This window comes from Pelodiscus sinensis, chromosome 8 (assembly GCF_049634645.1).
Source record: "Pelodiscus sinensis isolate JC-2024 chromosome 8, ASM4963464v1, whole genome shotgun sequence".
Taxonomy (NCBI): domain Eukaryota; kingdom Metazoa; phylum Chordata; order Testudines; family Trionychidae; genus Pelodiscus; species Pelodiscus sinensis.
In genome coordinates this window covers 36,166,823-36,188,775 of record NC_134718.1, presented here as the reverse complement: position 1 = coordinate 36,188,775, position 21,953 = coordinate 36,166,823, and the positions used below count along the sequence as shown (strand labels likewise).

The window sequence follows — 21,953 nt, the reverse complement described above, 5'->3', positions numbered from 1 at the left end:
TTTGTATGTAGGGATCCGACGTAAGTCGGATCCACGTAACTCGGGGACTGCCTGTAAATAGGTTTATATTATCTTTATTATTTATATAGTATCTCATGTCAAAGCAACCCACTTTGGCATCAAATCTAGTATACCATGGAAAATATAGCACCTGTCTTGCACTAAGAGCTGTGCAGCTCACATCCATTTGCATAGTTCATGGAGCATGATCGTGGCTTAAGTACTGGATAGAATTATGTAAATAAAACATAGGGACCTTTGAGGTGTTTAGCACTTCATAGCAACACTATAAGAAGTTTGTAGCAGAAAGTGAGGAAGAAGGTATAATTGAAACTGCAGGGAAAACTTCAGTGAATCAGTATGGGCTGCAGGTATGAGTACCTAACACAACATTTCTTTTTCTGAGCATTGAAGAATGTTCACTTTATTTCATGCATTTATGTTAGAGTGAATCAAAGCCCAGTGAAGACAAAAGAAGTCTTCTGCATCATATCCTCAATTCATGTGAGGTGAGGAGGTGCTATAAATATAAAAATCCTACTTTAACTGGAGCCTGAATTTCACTGAAAAAAAAAACTCATAATCAAAAACTTAATTTTATAGTGAAGCTTATTATTATATTTTGGTTACAATTTTTAAAACCAACTACACTAATTCTGCCTTCTCAATTATCATGACTCCTGCAGAAAGCTATTGAGTCTGAATAGCTACAGTTTACAAGTAGCACCGCCACCAAGTCTGAACCAAATCAACTAAGACTTCACACTAGCCATGACCACTCTCATTTTGGCAAGCAAACGGAAGCCTGAAGAGAAGCCTGGCTTCAGCTCTATTCATGTTACAACAATCAGATTTTAGCAGTGTAAATTCTCCCACCGATGTAGAAGCCTAAATATGATTCAGATGCTATCTGGCAGGATCTCGTTTATGTAGAATGGAAGGACAGTCTCAAAGAATCTTAAAACAAGAGGTTTTAAAATGTCATTGTTAATAAGTCCCTCCTATTTGGTGATAGTAGATGGAAAAAATGGTCTGCTGGCAATGAAGAGGTACAGCTCTAACTCTTTGAGATTAGAAATATGCAAAAATGCTAAATCTCTTTGTCTGATCTTCTCTGAGGGGAAGACATGATCCTTAGTGTTCTTCCTAAATGTATCCACTACTAACCAGTATGGAGAGGAATTAAAAATAAAGAGGAAACTCTTTGAGTATCATTTTGACCTTGGTTGAAGTAGTTCCGATAATCCATTTGTTCAGAACATGTAGCATTAGCTACAGGATATGAGTTCCACCTGGCCTGATTCCAGCTTCTTCTGTTGCAGACTTCATCATTCAATGCCTGACCAGTGTTCACCCACAGCAAGCTATGTTCCTGTTTCTGTTAAAAAAGAGCAAATACTCGTACAAACTACCTTAAGTATAGTCTGAACAGGCCCACTGGTTAGGGGGAGGGAGATGTAAAGGGAACAATTGCCCTGGAGCCTGGAGCACACAGCTGCTGCTGCTGCTGCTGTGGCAGTGTCTGGAGCCCTGGGCCTCTTTAAATTGCTGCTGGAATGCCACTCTGCACAGCTGTGAAGGCTTGGTGGAGCCCACCATGGTCTACGCAGTGTTAAGGGCTGACTGTCTGAGGCCCTGCCTTTTCCACAGGTGCAGAGTTGGCCCCAATGATTCTGAGTTCTACGGATGACAAAATTATTTAAAAGTAGGGATTGTTCTTTTTTTAACAAATGTAGTGGTTGGATTAACTGAGTTGTTAGTTGCTTACTTTGACATTCTGTATGGGTATGTCTACACTTCCCTGCTAGTTCGAACTAGCGGGGTAATGTAGGCATACCGCACTCACAAATGAAGCCCGGGATTTGAATTTCCCGGGCTTCATTTGCATAAGCGGGGCTCTGCTATTTTTAAATCCCCGCTCGTTCGAACCCTGTGCCGCGCGGCTACACGCGGCACGAACTAGGTAGGTCGAACTAGGCTTCCTAGTTCGAACTACCGTTACTCCTCTTGGAATGAGGAGTAACGGTAGTTCAAACTAGGAAGCCTAGTTCGAACTACCTAGTTTGTGCCGCGTGTAGCCGCGCGGCACAGGGTTCGAACGAGCAGGGATTTAAAAATGGCAGAGCCCCGCTTATGCAAATGAAGCCTGGGAAATTCAAATCCTGGGCTTCATTTGCGAGTGTGGTATGCCTACATTACCCTCCTAGTTCGAACTAGGAGGATAGTGTAGACATACCCTATAAGATTCATAGCTACCATCATGTACTCTATATCTCAACATTTGAAGATGTATTTCAGTAATGCAGGATGAATTGAATAGAAATAAGTTGAAAATCAATGGAAAGTGAAAAAGCTAGTTACAGAAAGTGTATTCTCAACTCTATTCTGCCTTTACTTAATCTGCATGTAACAGATATTAATATAGTAAGAAAGTGAAGATGGAACTATAAAGGCAAATATTTAACTACTATATTCTCTCCCCAAGAATTAAGAATACAATACTTTGAGATACTTGCCAGGCATATCTCCAAAAATGGAGGTGGCAACACGAAAGGGAAATGTAACTATCTTATCCAATGTTAGCCACCCTGAATATTGTTCTTTCATTACATTTTTGAACCTCTTAGATATGTAGATATGTTCAGCAAACATTACTTCTTATTGTACAAAAAAGGAAGGAAGTCTCCAAAAGAAGTTGGGCACCTCAAGCCTTCACAGAATGGAAAGTACTAAATTAAATGAAAAAGGTGCATAAATATTTAAAACTCAGAATTGAGGGGGCTCTTATTTTGACCTGAGGCCATTCAGAAGTATAGTTCTGAGATTTTGTGGTATACCTCCAGGGGCAAAGCACAGAAATACACAGCCCCCATTAAATGATACAATACCTGTATGAATCATTCAAAGCAAGGCACTATTAATTTTCCTGAAGGGCCTCTCTCTCTTAAAGAACAAATTTCAAGGGGGAAGAGCAATGTCTTGTGTAGCCATAAATTGTGAAAATCACTGTCAGAGTGGATTTAGGGATATAAAATGTAGAGCCTTGCAAAGATACAAAATTTGAATCTGCATCCAATCTATGATCTGCAAAGATGGTCCATAGATATCCACATCTGTGTTAGAGGATATCCGCAGATATGAAGTGGATATCCGCATATTTGCAGTGCTCTAGCAATATGTCTCTCCCCATGGAAAGTGCCAGAAGCTGTCAAATTCTCATGCAATTATTATATTTTCCAAAATATTATCCAAGGATTAACTGCAAATGTCATAGCTCTCATGCATTGCTCTAGAGTACTGTAATAGACTGAACTGTTATGAAGAGGAATTTTTTAAAGACAGATTACTTAAGTAGTGTGAATAGAGTAATTGCATGTACCACTATTGAGAAAAGTACAATTTTCTCCTCCCGGTGTCCGTTCCACAGCCAACTCTGCTGCTTCTTGTACTCTGCTCCCATGGCCAGGTTTAGTGGTCACCCAGCAAAGTCAGAGGCAGGAAAGGAATTAAGAAGACCCCTCCATTACTTAATCTCCTTGTCTATTTCTAGCTAGCTTTTTTTGTCATTAGTCTCCTATTTCACTTCACAATTAGCTCATTTATCTCACTAAATGCCCACGTTCTCTAACTTTTGTCCCTTTCGACTTCTGTTCCCTCAGTGAGAGAGTGGTCTCACTTAGAAGCGAAGTGAGAAACCCTGGGCCATTGTAGACTTGAGGTGGGTTTATAGATCGTAAAATAAAAACAAACTTTTCCAGCATTTAAAAATATTTTAGGAAGAAAGGATGATAGATTTTACAGCTTTCATATTTCTGATCTCAAAAAGCAATGATTCATTAGAGCTGTACCTCTTTACTGGACCATAGTCCACCAAACCAAATAAGTTAGATAAAAGCACAGCTGTTCTAGTTGGAACGTGGCAGTGTAAAATGAATATTCCTTAACATTTAAAACTATAGTACAAAAGAGAGAAAGAAAATGGGCTTGCTCCCTAAGACAGAAGCACAACTTCCTCTGCTTCCTTGAAGCTGGCTCCTTTCAGAGTCTGATCACACACTTTTAGCCTGCAAATGTAATTCCAACAGACCCCAGTTGTTTAGCAGACAGAATCGAACCTCAGATTTCTGACACTTAGAGCAACCGGCTTTTAGCTAAGACTGTAGAGCAGACTCATTCTCTCTGTAAGTGGTCTCAGTGTCATTATATGGGACAGTACACTACATTCAGAAAGTGAGAGAGATACATAAGCAGGGCCTGGAAAACTCTTAGAAATTAAAGTGACCACCTACCATTCCAACACAATTTTTAAATACACTACAGCCTGTAACAACACATGCTTTAAAGGAAGACGTAACAAACTCACAGTAGGCAGATGTGGGATAATCTGCCAACCCATAAATGTTTCTTCATAATCCTAATAGTCAGTGATTGTTCACAGCATGAAGTTTTTTATCCAATCCCAAAATAATTTTGAATTAGCAATTATAGCTCTAGATATTATTAGCCATATAAACATCGAACTGTAATCCAATTACTTGTGCAGTGAAAAACCATTCCTTTTTATCCATTCTGAATTTGCTATCTTTCAAGTTCATGAAATGCCCATATGCTGTGAGACAGAAGCTCTTGACTCTCCTTTTCTATTAGCTTCTATCAGATCCTCCTAGTCACCTCCTTCCTAAGGAGAACCGTCTTTCTATCTTCTCAATCTCTGAGATTTTTCTCAAGCTCCTAATCATTTGTCACTTTTTTTCTGAACCCCCTCTAATTCTGCAATATCTTTTAATGAGATGGACTCACAAGTACTATGGATGTTAGTGCAGTACTCATCTAGAATGTTGTGATTCATACAAAGATATTTTAAGGATTATTCTCTACACAATTCTGTTGGAAACATCTTATTTACTTTTTACTGCAGCTGTACATTAAGTACAGGTCTTCATTAAAATGATGTTCAGGTTTTTCTTCCTAAATTGATACAGACAAAGCTCTCTAAAGTATTTTTAGCAACACTGAATTCCATCTGCCTTCACTCATTCATTTAGCATGGTTAAGTCCCTCTGAAGTTTCTCAGCATTTTCCATTACCCCAATTTAAAATATTTCAAACTTCACACTCAAATATTTATCTCTTTATTGTAAATCAAAAGAATTATGTGGCTTCCTTTTATATTTCTGACCATTGTCAAGACAGATCTTATATCAACCATCTCTCCATCCGAAAACCTACACTCCCATTTCCACTTCTTTCCAGATGGCCATATCTGAGTATTAAAATTTGACAAAAATATTGGGATACCATTAAAAACACTGTAAACAATAAACTAATTTTATGTTCTTACTGCTTAGTTATTTCATTCTACTTTGTACTGCTTATTTCTTTTTCATGGGTTTAGCACTGCATTTTTATTACTGAATCTTCTCTCAGTTCATTCGATACTTCTTTGTTATAGCTTATTCAGGTAACTTCTATTCTATGATTTTGTATACTAGGGACTCTCTGCATACTTGGGGCTGATCAGTAAAACCTCCGGAAACCACAAAGGTGCCCTGGATTGGATTTACAATTAGAAGAATCTATCACTACTAGATAACAAAGATCTGTTTCACCATTCACCTCTGTATTCACCTCTAAACACAGAGAAATAGCTGATGGGTCAAAGTGTGAGATTTGCTCCCCCACAGAAATGAAAAAAACAACTTTCAGACAAAAATTCTAAGGAGAGAGAAAGCTTTGTGCTTCTCACCTCACAAAATGTGAGTCTTATTTACTGTTTTCTTCAACACCCAGTAATGCCTATAGGAGAAATCCTTCTCAGTAACATTTCAATTCCCCAATGGTAATGGGGAGGGAGGAGGCAGTGGGAAAGGGAGGGAAGTTGGTGAATCGGTTCAGGTATGAGGGGAGAAGTACTAACATAAGGCCATACTGGGTCAGACCAAAGGTCTATCTAACCCAGTATCCTGTCTGCCGACAGTGTCCAATACCCCAGAGGGAGGGATCACAACACGTAATCCCCATGTGATCCTCCCCTGTCACCCACTTCCAGAGAAACAGAGGTTAGAGATACCATTCCTACCAGTCCTGGCTAATAGCCATTGATGGGCCTAACCTCCATGAATCTAGCTCTTTTTTGAACCCTGTTAAAGTTCTAGCCTTCACCTCATCTTCTGACAAGGAGTTCCATGGGTTGACTGTGCACTGAGTGAAGAAAACCTTCCATTTATTTGTTTTAAACCTGCTATCTATTAATTTCCTTTGGTGACCTCTAGTTCTTACTATTGTGGGAATAAGTAAATAAATTTTCCTTATTCACTTTTTCCATACCAGTCATATTTTTATAGACCTCTATCATACCTTAGTCTCCTCCTTTCTAAACTGAAAAGTCCAAGCTTTTTAATCTCTCTTCATATGGGACCCATTCCAAACCTCTAATAATTTTTGTTGCCCTTTTTTGATCCTTTTCCGATGCCAATATATCTTTTTTGAGATGAGGCAACCACATATGTACACAGTATTCAAGACGTGGACATACAATGGTTTTATATAGAGGCAATAAAATAATCTCTGTCTTCATCTCTATCCCTTTTTTAATGACTCCTAACACTCTATTTGTTTTTTTCACTGCCACTGCACACTGAGTGGATATCTTCAGAGAACTATCCACAATGACTCCAACATCTCTCTCTTGAGTAGTTGTAGTCAAATTAGTCTCCATCATATTGTATATATAGTTGGGATGTTTTCCAATGTGCATTACTTTACATTTATCTACATTAGATTTCATTTGCCATTTTGTAGACCAGTCACTTAGTGAGATCTTTTTGAAGCTCTTCACCGTCTGCTTTTGTCTTAACTATCTTGAGCAGTTCAGTATCATCTGCAAATTTTGACACCTCACTCTTCACCCCTTTCTCTAGATCATTTATTAATAAATTGAATAGGGTGGGTCCCAGGACAGACCCTTGAAGGACCCCACTAATTACCTCTCTCCACTCGGAAAAATTACCATTTATTCCTATCCTTTGTTTCCTGTCTTTTAACCAGTTATCAATACATGAAGGACCTTCCTTCTTATCCCATGACAACTTACTTTACTTAAGAGACTTTGGTGAGGTATCTTGTCAAAAGCTTTCTGGAAATCTAAAGTATACTATATCCACTGGATCCCCCTTGTCCACATGTTTGTTGATCCCCTGAAAGAACTCTAGCATGCCTTAATAAGGTATGATTTCCCGTTACAGAAACCATGTTGACTTTCCCTCAACAAATTACGTTCACCTATGTGTCTGAGACTTTTATTCTTTACTATAGTTTTAACTAATTTGCCCAGTACTGATGTTAGGCTTACTGGTCTGTAATTGCTAGGATCACCTCTAGAGCCCTTTTTAAATATTGGCATCACATTAGCTATCTTCCAATCATTGGGTATGGAAGCTGATTTAAATAATAGTTTAAAAAACCACAGTTAATAGTTCTGCAATTACCCATTTGAGTTCTTTCAGAACTCTTGGGTGAATGCCATCCGGTCCCGGTGACTTCTTACTGTTAAGTTTATCAATTAAAATCTCTTCTAATGACACCTCAATCTGGGACAATTCTTCAGCTTTGTCACCTAAAAAGAATGGCTCAGGTTTGGGAATCTCCCCAATATCCTCAGCTGTGATCACTGAAGCGAAGAATTCATTTATCTTCTCCGCTATGACTTTATCATCTTTGAGGGCTCCTTTAGCATCTCGATTATCCAAGTGCCCCACTGATTGTTTAGTTGACTTCCTGCTTCTGGTGTACTTAAATATTTTGAGTTTTTGGCGAGCTGTTCTTCAAACTACTTTTTGGCTTTTCTTATTATATTTTTACACTTAATTTAACATTTTTTTCCTTGTGGCACTCGAGGCATACAGATTCTAAGGCAATGCATGAATGCAGAATGAAGATACCACTGGCTCCTGTTCCCTCTGGCAAGACATCGGGAGCAGGTCAGCGAGTTAGGAGTACCTGCTGAGTATACTGGGCAAAAATGTAGTATGTAAGGCTTGGGGGAAGGAGCTGTGATTTTCCTTCCTCCAGAAAATCACCATGACAAATCCGTTTGTGTTTCTTTATATTTGTTTATATTTTGAAGGCTCTCATGACAAGAAAAAAATTACTTACCTTATTTGTTTATATCTTTAGAGTTGTATACACTTACAGAGTCCTCCAAGTTTAAACAATCATTTCGATCTTCCTCTTGATACCAAGTCAATAACTTTTAAAATATGGCCCCTTTCTCTAGATTTCAGCAAAATATACTTGGAAATGTACTCAATTATTAGTGGTTAGAACAACCCATTTTTGACGTACATGACAGAAAATCATCAGAGACTGGGAATTTCTGACCTACTTTTACTGAATTAATTTCTGTCCAAAAAGCCAATTTGTCAAAACTGAAATATGGAAACGTCAATTTTGGACAATTTCTGATGGAAGCCAAATGGTCTCCAACAGAGGCCTGCCTTCTAGGTTTTCTGCCAAATCATCTGCCTGGCTCTTTGGCAATTTGCCTTCCTCAGTTCTAGGCTTCATGCTCACTGTACCTCACCTGCCAGGGATCAATACGTTCCTAGTTTCAGCTCAGATTTCACAAGCAGCTGGGGCTTCCAGGGCAGCTCACCCAACAAACTGGCCAATAGCAAGGACTCTGAGGCTTCTAACCTCTTCAATAGCTTGGAAACCCTGGGAGCCAAAGCTCACCAAGCCTCATGGTAGAGTGCAAGTACTGTAGGAGCATCTTCAATGTTTTTAAAAGGCTGAAATGAAATATTGTTTCCACCGTTTTCAGAATGGACTTCTGGAATTCCTGTTCCAGGTAGTCTAGGTTGGGACCAACGAATCTTGGGAGTAAATATATGGTTGTATAGGTGGTGTCAGAGATAGAGCTTTGGTTTCCTTGACCATTGGATTCTTTTCCTGGCACAAGGATTTCTAGAAAGAGATGGGATCCACCTAACAAAGAAAGGGAAGAGCATCTTAAAGGCCCAGCTTGCAAACCTAGGGAGGAGGGCTTTAAACTAGGGTCATCCGGGGACAGTGACCTAAGCCCTGAGTTAAGTGGGGAAGTGAGATATTGAGAAGAAACACAAGGATCTCCTGATTTGTATGGAGAATGTAGGGCAATCAGCTAGTTATCTAAGGTATCTGTATATAAACGCAAAAAGCCTGAGAAACAAGCAGGAAGAATTAGCACAATCCTAATTAGAAGTCCTGGCACAATCAAAGAACTATGATTTGATTGGAATAACAGAGACTTGGTGGGATGACTCACATGACTGGCGCACTGCCATGGAAGAGTATAAAGTGTTTAGGAAGGACAGGTGGAGGAGAAAAGGTGGAAGATTTGCAATGTATGTAAGGGTATGTCTACACATCAAAGTTATTTCAAAGCATCTACACAAGCCGACCTCTATTTTGAAATTTAATAGAAATAGCAGAGGGCTTATTTCGAAATTGGTAAACCTCATTCTAAGAGGAATAATGTCTATTTCGAAATAAATGCTGTGTAGATACTTATTTCAAAATAGGGGGCCTCCAGCCTTCCCAGGGTTCCCTGGTGGCCACTCTGGCCTCAACCAAGAACATACCTCTCCCTCCCCCCTCCCTGGAGCCCTTAAAGGGGTAGACTCTGGCCACAATGCCTGTGCCAGCTCCAAGCCTGCCAGCCCAGAGCCAGCAGTCACTGCCTCTGACCCAGTGGTCCCAAAACATGACCCAGCAAGCCACTGGCAACCAGCCTTCCACCGCTCCCCAGGAACAGTCTGCCAGCTCCCAGGAGCCTGCCAAGGCCTGGAGAAGGCAGGCACCTTCCTGGTCTAGGGTGGAGATCATGGACCTTACTCAGGTTTGGGAGGGATGCCCCCAATGTCCATGATCTCCACACTAGGTGGAGGAACGCAGCCGTCTATGGCAGGATTGGTGGCCAGGCTGGCAGCTAAGGCCACATGCAAACCCAGGAGCAGGTTTGCATGAAAAGCAAGTTGGTCCGACAAGACCCCCAACCCTGAGTCCTGTGCTTCCCCTCCCTCTTCTTCCCCTTGCTTTCCCCTTCCAGCTCCCTCATCCCAGGTTTCCCCCTCTCCTCTCCCACCCTCTTTTCTCCCCTCTACCACCTCCTTTCCCCAGTCTCACCACAATTTCATTCCCTCCCCCCCCCCCAAGTTTTGTTAAATAAAGAGAGCTTGTGTTCATGAAAATACGTGCATTTTATTTGACAATAGGAAGCAGGGTTAGGGAGAGGTAAGTGGAAGGACATGAGGGAGGAATTAGGCACAAGCGCCCAGTGGAGCAGACCACGGAGGCTCTTAGTGCTCCTCAGGGTGGAAGCTCTCCTGCAGGGCTTCCTGGATACTGACAGCCCCCTGATGGACCTCCCAGATGGCAGCTTGCAGAAAGTGCAGCCAGGCTCGCAGCAGCGCATCCACGAGAAGCACCAGAGTGCCCAGGGGCAGCTCTGGCTCCATGTTGCAGAGTGCAGTTGCGTCCCGAGTGAGGGCAACCAGAGCATGCAGAGACAAAATGCTTTGCTGTCCCTCATCGAGGTAGGCAAGCAAGCAGGGAAACCTGAGAACTGGCTTTCTAGGGGGCCTCAGGCAGCAGCCACACAAAGTAACTCCTGACCTGATGCCCTGCCGGACCTGGTTCTGGCCAACCTTAAGTGCGATTCAGCATCTAGTCAGTGTGGATGCATTATTTTGAAATAGCCAAATGCTATTTCGAAATGCATTGTGTGTAGACGTGTTATTTTGAAATATCTTATTTTGAAATAACTATTTTGAAATTATATATTTTGAAATAACGCTGTAGTGTAGATGTACCCTAAGAGAGCAGTATGATTGCTCAGAGCTCCAATATATAGAGGGAGAAAAACCTTTGAGTCTTTGGGTTAAGCTTAGAGGCAGGAGCAAAAGGGATGATGGCGTGGTCAGTGTCTTCTATAGACCAACAGTCCAGGTGGATGAGTATATGACGCTTTCTTCAGACAACTGAGAGAAGCTTCCAGACCATAGGCCCTGGGGGACTTCAATCTGCTGAACATATGTTTGGAGTCTAATACAGCAGTACACAGACAACCCAGGAAATTTTTGAAGAACACTGGGAACAACTTCCTGGTACAAGTGCTGAGGGAACCAACTAGGGGCCATGCACATCTTAATCTGTTTCTCACAAACATGGAGGATGTAATACAGAAAGTAGATGTGGGTGGCAACCTGGGAAGCAGTGGTCATGAGATGGCTGATTTCAGGATCCTGATGAAAGGAAGAAAGGAGAGCAGCAAAATACACCCTGGACTTCAGATAAGCAGACTTTGATCCCTCAGGGAACTGAAGAGCAGGATCTTCTGGGAAAGGAGTCCAGGAGATGTGGAAGTATTTTTGTAGGGTAAACTTATTTTCAACAATTTTAAAGAAGCCTTATTGAAGGCACATGAGCAAACCATCCCGATGCACAGTAAGAAAAGTAAATATGGTTGGTGACCAGCTTGACGTAGCATTGAAATACTTGGAGAGCTTAAACACAGAAAGGAAGCTTACAAGAATTTGGAACTTGGACAGATGACTAGGGAGGAGTATAAATATATTGATCGAGAATGCAGGAGTGATATCAGGAAGGCTAAACAAAATTGGAATTGCAGCTAGCAAGGGAGGTGGAGGGTAACAAGAAAGGTTTCTACAGGCATGTTAGCAATAAGAGGGTGATCAGAGAGGGTGTGGGGCCCTTACTGGATGAAGGAGGTAACCTAGTGACAGATGATGTGGGTAAAGATGAAGTACTCAATGCTTTCTTTGCCTCTGTATTCACAGACAAGGTCAGCTCCCAGACTACTGAACTAGGCAATGCAGTATGGAAAGGAGGTAGACAGCCCTCAGTGGAGAAAGAACAGATTAAGAACTATTTAGAAAACCTAGACATACACAAATCCATGGGGCCAGATTTAATACATCCAAATTTACTGAGGGAGTTGGCAAATGTCATTGCAGAGCCTTTGGCCATTATCTTTGAAAACTTGTGGAGATTGGGGGAAGGTCCTGGATGACTGCAAAAAGGCAAATATAGAGCCCATCTTTTACAAAAGGAAGGAGGACAATCCAGGGAACTACAGACCAGGCAGCCTCACCTCAGTAACTGTAAAAACCATGGAGGGGACCTTCAATCCATTTTGAAGCACTTGGAAGAAAGGAATAGTCAACATGGATTCACCATGGACAAGTCATGCCTAACCAAACTGATTGCTTTTGTTGATGAGACAACTACTCTGTGGACATGGAGAAGTAGGTGGATGTGATATACCTTGACTTTAGCAAACCTTTTGATGCAGTCTCCCACATAATTCTTGCCAGCAAGTTCAGGACGTATGGATTGGATCAACGGACTGTAAGGTGGACAGAAAGCTGGCTAGCTTGTTGGGCTCAATGGGTAATGATCAATGGCTCAATGCCTGGTTAGCAGTCAGTAATAAGTGGAGTGCCACAAGGATTAGTTTTAGGAATGGTTTTATTCAACATCTTTATTAATGACCTGGATGAGGGGATGGATTGCACTCTCAGAAAGTTTGCTGAAGACACTAAGCTATGAGAGGTAGATATATTGGAGGTTAAGGATAGGGCCCAGAGTGACCTAGACAAATTGGAGGATTGTACCAAAAGAAATCTGATGAGGTTCAACAAGGACAAGTACAAAGTGGATGGAAGAATCCCTAGCACTATTACAGGCTGGGGACTGACTGTCTAAGCAACAGTTTGGCAGAAAAGGACCTGGAGATTACAGTGGATGAGACGCTGGATATGAGTCAACAACGTGCACATGTAGCCAAGAAGGCTTATGACATATTAGGTTGCATTAAGAGGAGCATTTCCAGCAGATCTAGAGAAGAGATTATTCCCTTTTATTTGGCACTGCTGAGGCCACATCTGGAGTATTGTGTCTGATTCTGCCCTCCCCCCGCCCATTACAGGAAGGATGTGGATGCATTGGAGAGGGTCCAGCGGAGGGCAATGAAAATGATTAGGGGCTGTAGCACATGACTTATGAGGAGAGGCTGAGGGATTTGGATGTGTTTAGTCTGCAGAAGAGAACAGTGCGGGGGTTTGATAAGCAATCTTTAACTACCTGAATGGAGGTTCCAAAGAGGATGGAGAAAGGCTGTTCTCAATAGTGACAGATGGCAGAATGAAGAGCAATAGTCTTAAGTTGCAGTGGGGAAGATTCAGGTTGAATATTAGGAAAAACTATTTCACTAGGAGGGTCATGAAGCACTGGAATGGGTTATCTATGGAGATCATACAATCTCCATCCCTAGAGGTTTTTAAGTCCCAGTTTGAAAAATTCCTGGCTGGGATGATTTAGTTAGGATGATTGGTCCTGCTTTGGGCAGAGGACTGGACTCCATGACCTCCTGAGGTCTTTTCTAGCCCTATAATTCTATGATTCCACAGAAAACTTTGATTTTTCATTCTTCTTCTTAATTTTTTCAGTTACATAATTTCATAGGGAATTAGAAATCCAGTTTCTAGGTGCCTCTAATTAGACAAATCATAAAAATAATCAACTGTCTTTTCAGAGTCTTGTATCTCAAAATGGTTTCTCCAATTTGGGTAAAATTTATCTAGGGCCATGGATCACAAAATGCAAAATCTGTAACACAAATACCTTTCTGGAGGGAGGATTTCACCAAAAAGGACAAAAGCAGGATTCTAATAAAAAGGCAGTGTCAAAGTTATCTTTGGAGTCTCCATAATAGAGTCCAAGATTGGGGACCAAATTTTTCTAGTGCTAATATTAGTACATATGTACAAATAGACAGAAAAACTACAGGTAATTTCAGTTGTCCTACTATGTTCCTAGGAAGTTATTTATTTTCCTTACACAGATGATAAACTTCACAATTTTGCATCACCAGTAAGATAAAAATCTTCAGGCTATTCTAACTAACATATTGTTACTTGACTCATTTCCAATAAGATCTCTAGGATTCATTAAGGTGATTAAAATTTGAAAATATCATATTACACAGCTACAACAAGACTAGGTGAAAGGTGTACTATATAGCCTTTCTGGTGAACAGTCTCTTACTAATCAGGCAATTTGAATCATGGGAAAAATAGAGAAATGCTTTCAATGCCAGATGCTTCCAAGAATACTGATGGAATTGGTTTGACTATGTGATAAGAAACAAAACATGAAGGTGACTATACCTCTGCTCTTGCTATTACGGGTCAGCAGATGAAGGGGAAATACCATTGAACTGTTTAATTATCGAGAAAATCAGGATTACAAAAGTAGAGGAACCCCAGAAATGCCAAAAGGCTAAGTGTCCTTACTTAAGAAATAGAAATAGCATGAGTGTCACACATTGGAGCTCAGGATAATCAGCTTCTCGGATTGCTTTTGCAATGATAATGGAAACTATGTTACGATTTCTTCATTTCAGAAACCAAGATTACTGGGCACTTGTTGGCTACGTCTACACTGGCCCCTCTTCCGGAAGGGGCATGTAAATTTCACTAGTCGTCGTAGGGAAATCCGCGGGGGATTTAAATATCCCCCGCGGCATTTAAATAAAAATGTCCGCCGCTTTTTTCCGGCTTTTATTCTTACTTTGAAGTAAGAAGTAAGAGCCTCCGGAAAAGGGCACTTTTTCCGGAGGATCGGGGCCAGTCTAGACGCTCTTTTCTGGCTTTTTTAAAAGCCGGAAAAAAGCGGCGGACATTTTTATTTAAATGCCGTGGGGGATATTTAAATCCCCCGCGGATTTCCCTACGACGACTAGTGAAATTTACATGCCCCTTCCGGAAGAGGGGCCAGTGTAGACGTAGCCATTGTGATTGAGACTTTCCAAATTTCCCTATTTAATAAAAACATTTCTTCTGACTTTTCCATGTGGTATTCAGCTCCAAACTGAAGTGTAGCATCTAGTCAAATTCTTAATTTCCATTTAAAATACAGAAAAAAAATGTAAGTGCTCATCTTTGAACTTTATCTGAGAGAGGAAATACTGTCACTGGTTGATGTAAGTCTGGACGTGCAAGAGAAATTTTAAAATAGTGAGTTTTACAAATACAATGGGCCACTTCAGCAGTAAGTCTGAGAGTAAGAAACTGTAATTTGTTGCAACTGATACTTTGTTCCACCTCTCTACAATGTGTTTTTTAGATTCCATCTACACTTACCTAGGTTGCCATCAACTTAATGAATGCCCTCACTCACCCATAGCCTAAAAGGCAGCGAGACTATCAGGACCAGCAGGAGAAAGAAAAACTGTGGATCCTTTTGGATTACATCCCACCTCTGAATACCTATTGAACCTCCTCATAGACTTGACAAATGGAGAAGTGGATCCCCATGGCTGATTGGTTCTGCATAAGGTTATTGGCTTTGGCACACACAAATGCTTTGGCATACCCTTCATCTTGCCTAGGATATCATTCTTTGCCCAGAAACAAAGGTCTTCTCCTAGCACATGTCTACACTTTAACACTATTTTGGGATACCGGAGTATCATGAAATAGCTATGCCCCGTCTTCATCGCAAGCCCATTATTTTGGGCTTGCCATTCCAATGTACCTGTAAACCTCATTCTATGAGGACTAAGGGACATTTCAAAATAGCGCTTTATTTCAAAATTTGGTGCTGTGTAAACAGTTCCAAATGACGAAAAAAGCTATTTCAAAATACCATGGAAATAAGAGATGCAATTTGCATAGCTCAAATTGTGCATCTTATTTTGAGTTTTGGTGAAGTGTAGATGCACCCGTAGAGATTACAGTGGCACCAAGTTTTGGGGCCTTTTCCAGGGCATTATGCTAGGTATATTTTTCTCCACTTTGCCAGTGGGAAGTACTTTTTGCACATCTCATCCTTAGCTGCCCAATGACTACACTGGACTGTAAAATTCATTTGGTCACTACGTGCTCTGTGCCCAGTATAGACACTCATTGAATAGTGGGCTCTGGTTTCCTGACAGGTGGGAATTGGAAACAGATTAAGAGGAACTCCTAAAAAAGTTTGGCAATGTGTTAGGACCCCTTATCTCTACTACAATGAGGAGATAATCCTCCTAATGACAATATGAGGAAAAAGTGGTATGGGTCCCAGCAATGATAGGACAACATTAATGGGTGCATGGTGGGAGGGAGCTAGTGGCAGTTTTCCACTAGGTGATACAGACAACAACAACAACAAAAAAAGGATGATACACACTGGACAAGTTAAAGCAGTAAACTTAACAAATTCCTGTTGTTTTGTTTTTCTTTCTGTGATATGCAAAATGAATGTAATTTACACTTCAACCCTTACACATCACTCTGGAGTTGGCCTGCTTAGTCTAGCTGATCATAAGATTTTAAATATGAGAAAAGGCTCTGAAAAGGAGAACTAGTGCAAGCAAAATACGAGCGTGTAAACTGACACCAATCAAAGAAACCTGTTTCCAACTTTAATTGAAACCTTCTTAAATATGCTTGATCCCTCGGCCCTGTCTAGATTAGTGTTTAAAGGTGTGCTATCTGTTTTAAAGATCTAGTGCAAAAAATTCATGCTGCCTCTAATGTTCTTAACTAGTTGAGTTAAAATCTAGGGAGAAGCAAAAATTCTTCTCTAGTTAAAATATCTTTTTCTCGTTCTATTAAAATGCCTGATTTTAATAACTGAACATGCACAGGCATACTCTATATGCAGATTGCATACTAAATATATGCACAATTTGCCCTCAATTTGAGAACACAGTTTCTGTAACTGTATGCATTGTATCTGGTAACTCAAGCAAAATGACTTGCATTTCACAAAGAAACCATGTTCCCAATGATATCAGAGGCCTTCTATTTAAATACATTAGCACAACAATCTCATTCTTATCTCAGTTGCCATTTGTATTGCTTTTGTTTGTTTCTACTGATTACTGAATTTACTCTTCATAGAACGCTTGAACTGGAAGGGACCTTGAGTCCAGTACCTTGCCCTCATGGCAGGACCAAGCACCATCTAGACCATCCCTGATAAATGTCTATCTAACCTGCTCTTAAATATCTTCAGAGATGGAGATTCCACAACATCCCTAGGCAATTTTTTTCACTGTTTAACTAGTTAGGAAATTTTTCCTAATGTCCAACCTGAACCTTTGTTTACCATTGTTTCAGGGTCAGCCACAGGAGCCTATGTGTTCCCAGTATCTTCATTTCCTACTGCCCAAAGAATGACTACTGATTTCTTGCCTGTCTTCCTGCAGACCCCAAACTCCAGTCCAAAAGCCCCTTAGAGTTCGTCATTGCTTTTTGGAATCAACTGCCTCCAGCTTCTTTGTGGCTCAAGTTAACTCATCTATGGCTCCAGGCTTCACTACACCCAGACTCTCAAGCATTTGTCTGGCTCAGAACCTACAGCCCCCAACTTAAACCTGTCCAACACATTATCAATAAACTACAGCCTATACTGGAACAGGCTACTAAACTCCAAGAGGCTCTGGGAGACAGACCCATAGTCTCCCATAGACAACCACCTAACCTCAAGATGATTCTTACCAACAACCACAGGACATACCACACTAATACCAACCCTGGTACCTTCCCTTGCAACAAACCCCGTTTCCAGCTTTGTCCACATATTTACTCTGCTGATACCATTATTGGGCCTAACCAAGTGAGTGATAAGATCAAGAACACATATTCCTGCGCATCCACAAATATAATTTATGCTATCATGTGCCGAAAGTGCCCATCTGCTATGTACATTGGACAAATGTCTCAGACACTTCGCCAAAGGATCAATGTCCACAAAACAGATATCAGACAGGATCACAAAGAAAAAACAGTTTCTTGCCATTTCAACCAGAAAGGACATTGTCTCAATGACTTGATTACCTGCATCCTGCTTCAAAAGCCTTTTAAGACTGCACTTGAAAGAGAATCCGCTGAACTGTTATTCATGATTAAATTTGACACTTTACACTTGAGTCTAAATAAAGAATCTAATTATCTTACCCATTACAAAGATAGCTTCCCCAATTATCACCTCTAATATCATTAGCTCACAGACATTTATCTCCCCCCCCCCCATCCCCCTTCTGTTCTGAAATTTGATTTGTCCTTTTCATATGTGTTCATTTTTTTTAATTGTATCCTTTGGTATATATGGTTGTGACAATTTTCTTCCACTATCTGATCTGAGGAAGTGGGTCTGGCCCACGAAAGCTCATCACCTAATAAACCATACCGTTAGTCTTTAAAGTGCTACATAGTCCTGTATTTTGTTCTTTCTGACATCAGACTTCCCAAACTACTCTCAGCCTTAAGATACCTCACACCTGAGTTTCCTTCCTGGCCATCCTTCACTGCCCTGTCCGCCTTCCAATATAGAGGTGGAACCCTTCTCAGGCTGGATTGATTTCCAATGATATTTAACACCTTCCCAGATGCACCCAAGACACTTATTGGTGTCATGCTCCTATTAACCCATGATTAATCTGTATGGGATTTATTCACCTCATCACATAGATGTGTTAAGACACTAAAATTTGCTATATTTATACAGCTGTGATTGTGCCAAGAAAAAATGTTCTAATCTCTAATTATACTTCATATCTTGAAAACTCACTAAAGCTTGTTAGCCTCACCAATGAAGCAAAACAAGCTACAGCTATTTAAGGGTAATAGTTTAGCCACCACTTTCTACTCATTTTATCTTCATGCAGCCTGTTCTCAATGCAAAGCTTCACAAGAAAATGTTCAAAAGCAATCATTGGCTGAAACTGCCAGACATTAAAATATCTGAAGGAGGTTTACAATATCCAATAGTAGAAATCGATACTGAAGTAATATCTATTGAATGCCAAACAACTCTGTAAGGAAAGTATTTGGTTTCCTCCTGATTAGCATTTCAACTGACATAGGATATGATTTTCCATATGCAGTGGAATCTTTCAATAGTACAGGTTAAATTGTCCTAAATAGCTTGCTGGTCAACATGGATTTCAGATCTGATGGACAGGAACAAAGACATTGCAGTCACTTGTAAAAGACTGATCCAGTGAGAGACAGAAAAGATGATAATAAGTCTGACAACTTATATAGTTAAACTAGGATTCCAATTGCTATATAGTAGTTGACTCTGCAGGGCTCCATTGTCAAAAAGCCTTACAATGTTGTTTCTGTACTGTGCTAGTAGTCAGGTTTATAAGAAAAGGGATGTCCACGAAAAAGTAAGGAAAAAAAGGAGTTTGCATCAGTCACTGTGAGTAGTGATATTCATAATAGTATTACTCATAAATATGTTTGAATGCCATGGGTATCACAGAGATGAAACAAAGCAAAAGAAAGTGAAAAGAGACAACTGACAAAGATGATTGAAGTTATGGGAAAAGACCAAATTAATTATTTTCTGTTCATCTACTCATAACTCCACATGCTACCAGTTTAAAAAGCACCCAAGCTGTTATTTAAATAACTTGTTTTCCACTTGAGCAGTATCTCAAAAACTTACAAAAATGATCAATTAACCCCCCTCCCCCCCAAAAAAACCTCTCCTGATTCACTCCTTTTCCACTAAGCCAACCAAAGATAAGGGGCAGATATATCAAAGCACCTTTCATCATAACCAATTTGGCAGCTGTGGGGTCACAAATTGTGTTAACAAAAGCAGGAAATTGTGAAATATGATCACCAATGCTTACAATTATTGTGGGAATGCAGAAAATTCAGACTGTATTTAATCCAGTTAAAAAAGAGAGAGATGCTGACAGTGTAAAGAAATTTGGATAGAGAGAGACTCCACTGCCGCAGCCTTGTGAGGTTAGGTGGGGGAGAGCAGGACTCTGAGTCAACAGGCTACATGTCCTCTGGGCATGAGCTATAAGACTGCTTCAACCTGTTTCTCTTCACTGTTTTAATGACAGAGCTAAATAGGCTCCATAAGGAGTCTCTTTTAGTATTTCAAAATCTACTGCAACGTATGCTGAAATTTCTTGTGGTTGGACAGTGCCTTGGGCCAAAAGCTGAAATCACTTGGTTTTGCTCAGAGCCAAATCCACCACAAGCTGATAGAAGTAGAGAGAAGTTGGCCAATGGGCCAGCAGGAGCATCAGTGAGTAAGTGGTTGGCGGGACCAGCGAGCAGCCAGTAGGCAGGAGAAGCTGGGCAGATGGCAGGGTGGATGGTAGAAGCGGCAGTGTGGTGGTGGCATGATGAACGGCCAGCATGTTGGCAGTGGTGAGACAGCCAGTGGAGCAAGTAAGATGGTTTTTTACCTCCCTCACTCAGGATGGGAGGTGAACTCTGTAGATATATCTCTGAACTCTGGGTCTGCCCCAAACAAGGGCATCAACTCTGAATGGGGTACAGAAAAGGGTTTGGCATATGCCAGGGAAATTTGCTTATGGTTTTATGAACCCTGTTTGTGGTGGTTCCCCAAATTAACACCAAATTACTCCCTTGTATTAAAAGCTTCTTTTCTACTCTCAGACTCTGTGCTTGTGAGTGGGGAAGCATTGCCTCTCAGAGAAGCTCAGAGGTCATGTGTTTCTGGATGGGATCTCAAGGTAGTTCTGTATTGGATGGATGGAGAGGAACCCCTAGATTTTAAATTGGGCCCAGGCTTTGCTAGATCTACCTGGCAGAATAGTTACAAAGATACACAGACAGACCTGTCAAAATGAAAGATCTGTCACTATACATACATACACTATACAACAAATCCATCGATACATTGCTAAGAGTGATCCTTGAAATTAATCTAATTAAAATGTAAATTATTATTTGATGTTTGAAAAATTCATGTTTAATATCAAATAAGTAGAATGCACATCAGCAGACATGGATGCCCATTTTACAGCTACATTGCATGCACTATATTGTTTCAGCTAAGCCTTTACTTCAGAGACTCCTTGTTTCTTCATTATTGAAGAAACTGGTAAAGACACTAGTAGCTGGAAACAATTTTCAGTTTCAATTTAATGATTAAAAAACACTCAAGGGGCTATAAAACCTACACATAAACACAACAGAAATGTATGTATTGTGGATAAATGTAAAATTAACCTTCATCATACCAATCAAGCCTTACAATTTATAAACCAATATCGTGTACTAGGCCATTAAAAAAATCAGCTACAACAACAACAACTATAGCAAAATTTAAACCATTTAAACAATTGGAAAATAATTGCAATGACATCCCGATGTGCACTGTTTAATGAATGCAGCTTGTCAGGGGGGCTTATTTTGGGCAACTTAAGAAATGGAAGCATCTAAAAAAAAGTGATCTCCTTTGAAATGAATGGCCGAGGATCAAACCTCATGGAATGCTCTCAGATGCTTAGTTAATCCCTTTTTAATAAGGGGGATAGGGAATCTCCTCAGAAATATTTGTTTTAATAGTGCAAAATAGTGCACTGTAACAGGGTCCACCCTTTGTGAGTGCCCCTTGGTGGCGGAGAGGTCTTAGAGTCTCTACTCACCTGTCTGCAGGTGAGGCAATGTCCAGAAAGTGGAAGGAGATCAGGCCTCTCCTTCCCGAACTTGTAGCGGGGGGTGGCGGGGGGGGGGGGGGAAGTAGGGAGGGACCAGGCCCGCCAACTCCCCCAGAACCATGTAAGTAACAGTTACTTGCTGAATTGCAAAGTACTTAGTTGCTTTCACATCCCTGGGCCATTTCCCCAGGATGCTATCCCATCCAGCCCTTTCTCTAGGGCATTGTGGTTGAGTTCCCCTTGTTCAGAGTTATGCAGGGTTGTCTTTGGCTTCTTGGAGAGCCTTCACACACAATAGCTGGCTCTGACCAAGTATGATGCCCAGCTCCCACTTCTTAAAACAAACTGCATGACTATACTAATTGTGGATCTAGAGTTTAGCACAATGAGAATGTTTCTTAAGCAAGGAACCAAGTTGTGTGTGTGTGTGTTGATAAATAGAAGGAGAAGATAGGAAACACAG

General features: G+C 40.7%; 1 protein-coding gene across 18 annotated transcripts in view; it reads right to left on the bottom strand.

The window, feature by feature from the left end:
• Nucleotides 1-21,953, bottom strand: part of PCDH15 (protocadherin related 15) — a 1,467,631-nt gene that overhangs the window by 552,711 nt on the left and 892,967 nt on the right. The window lies entirely within an intron of this gene.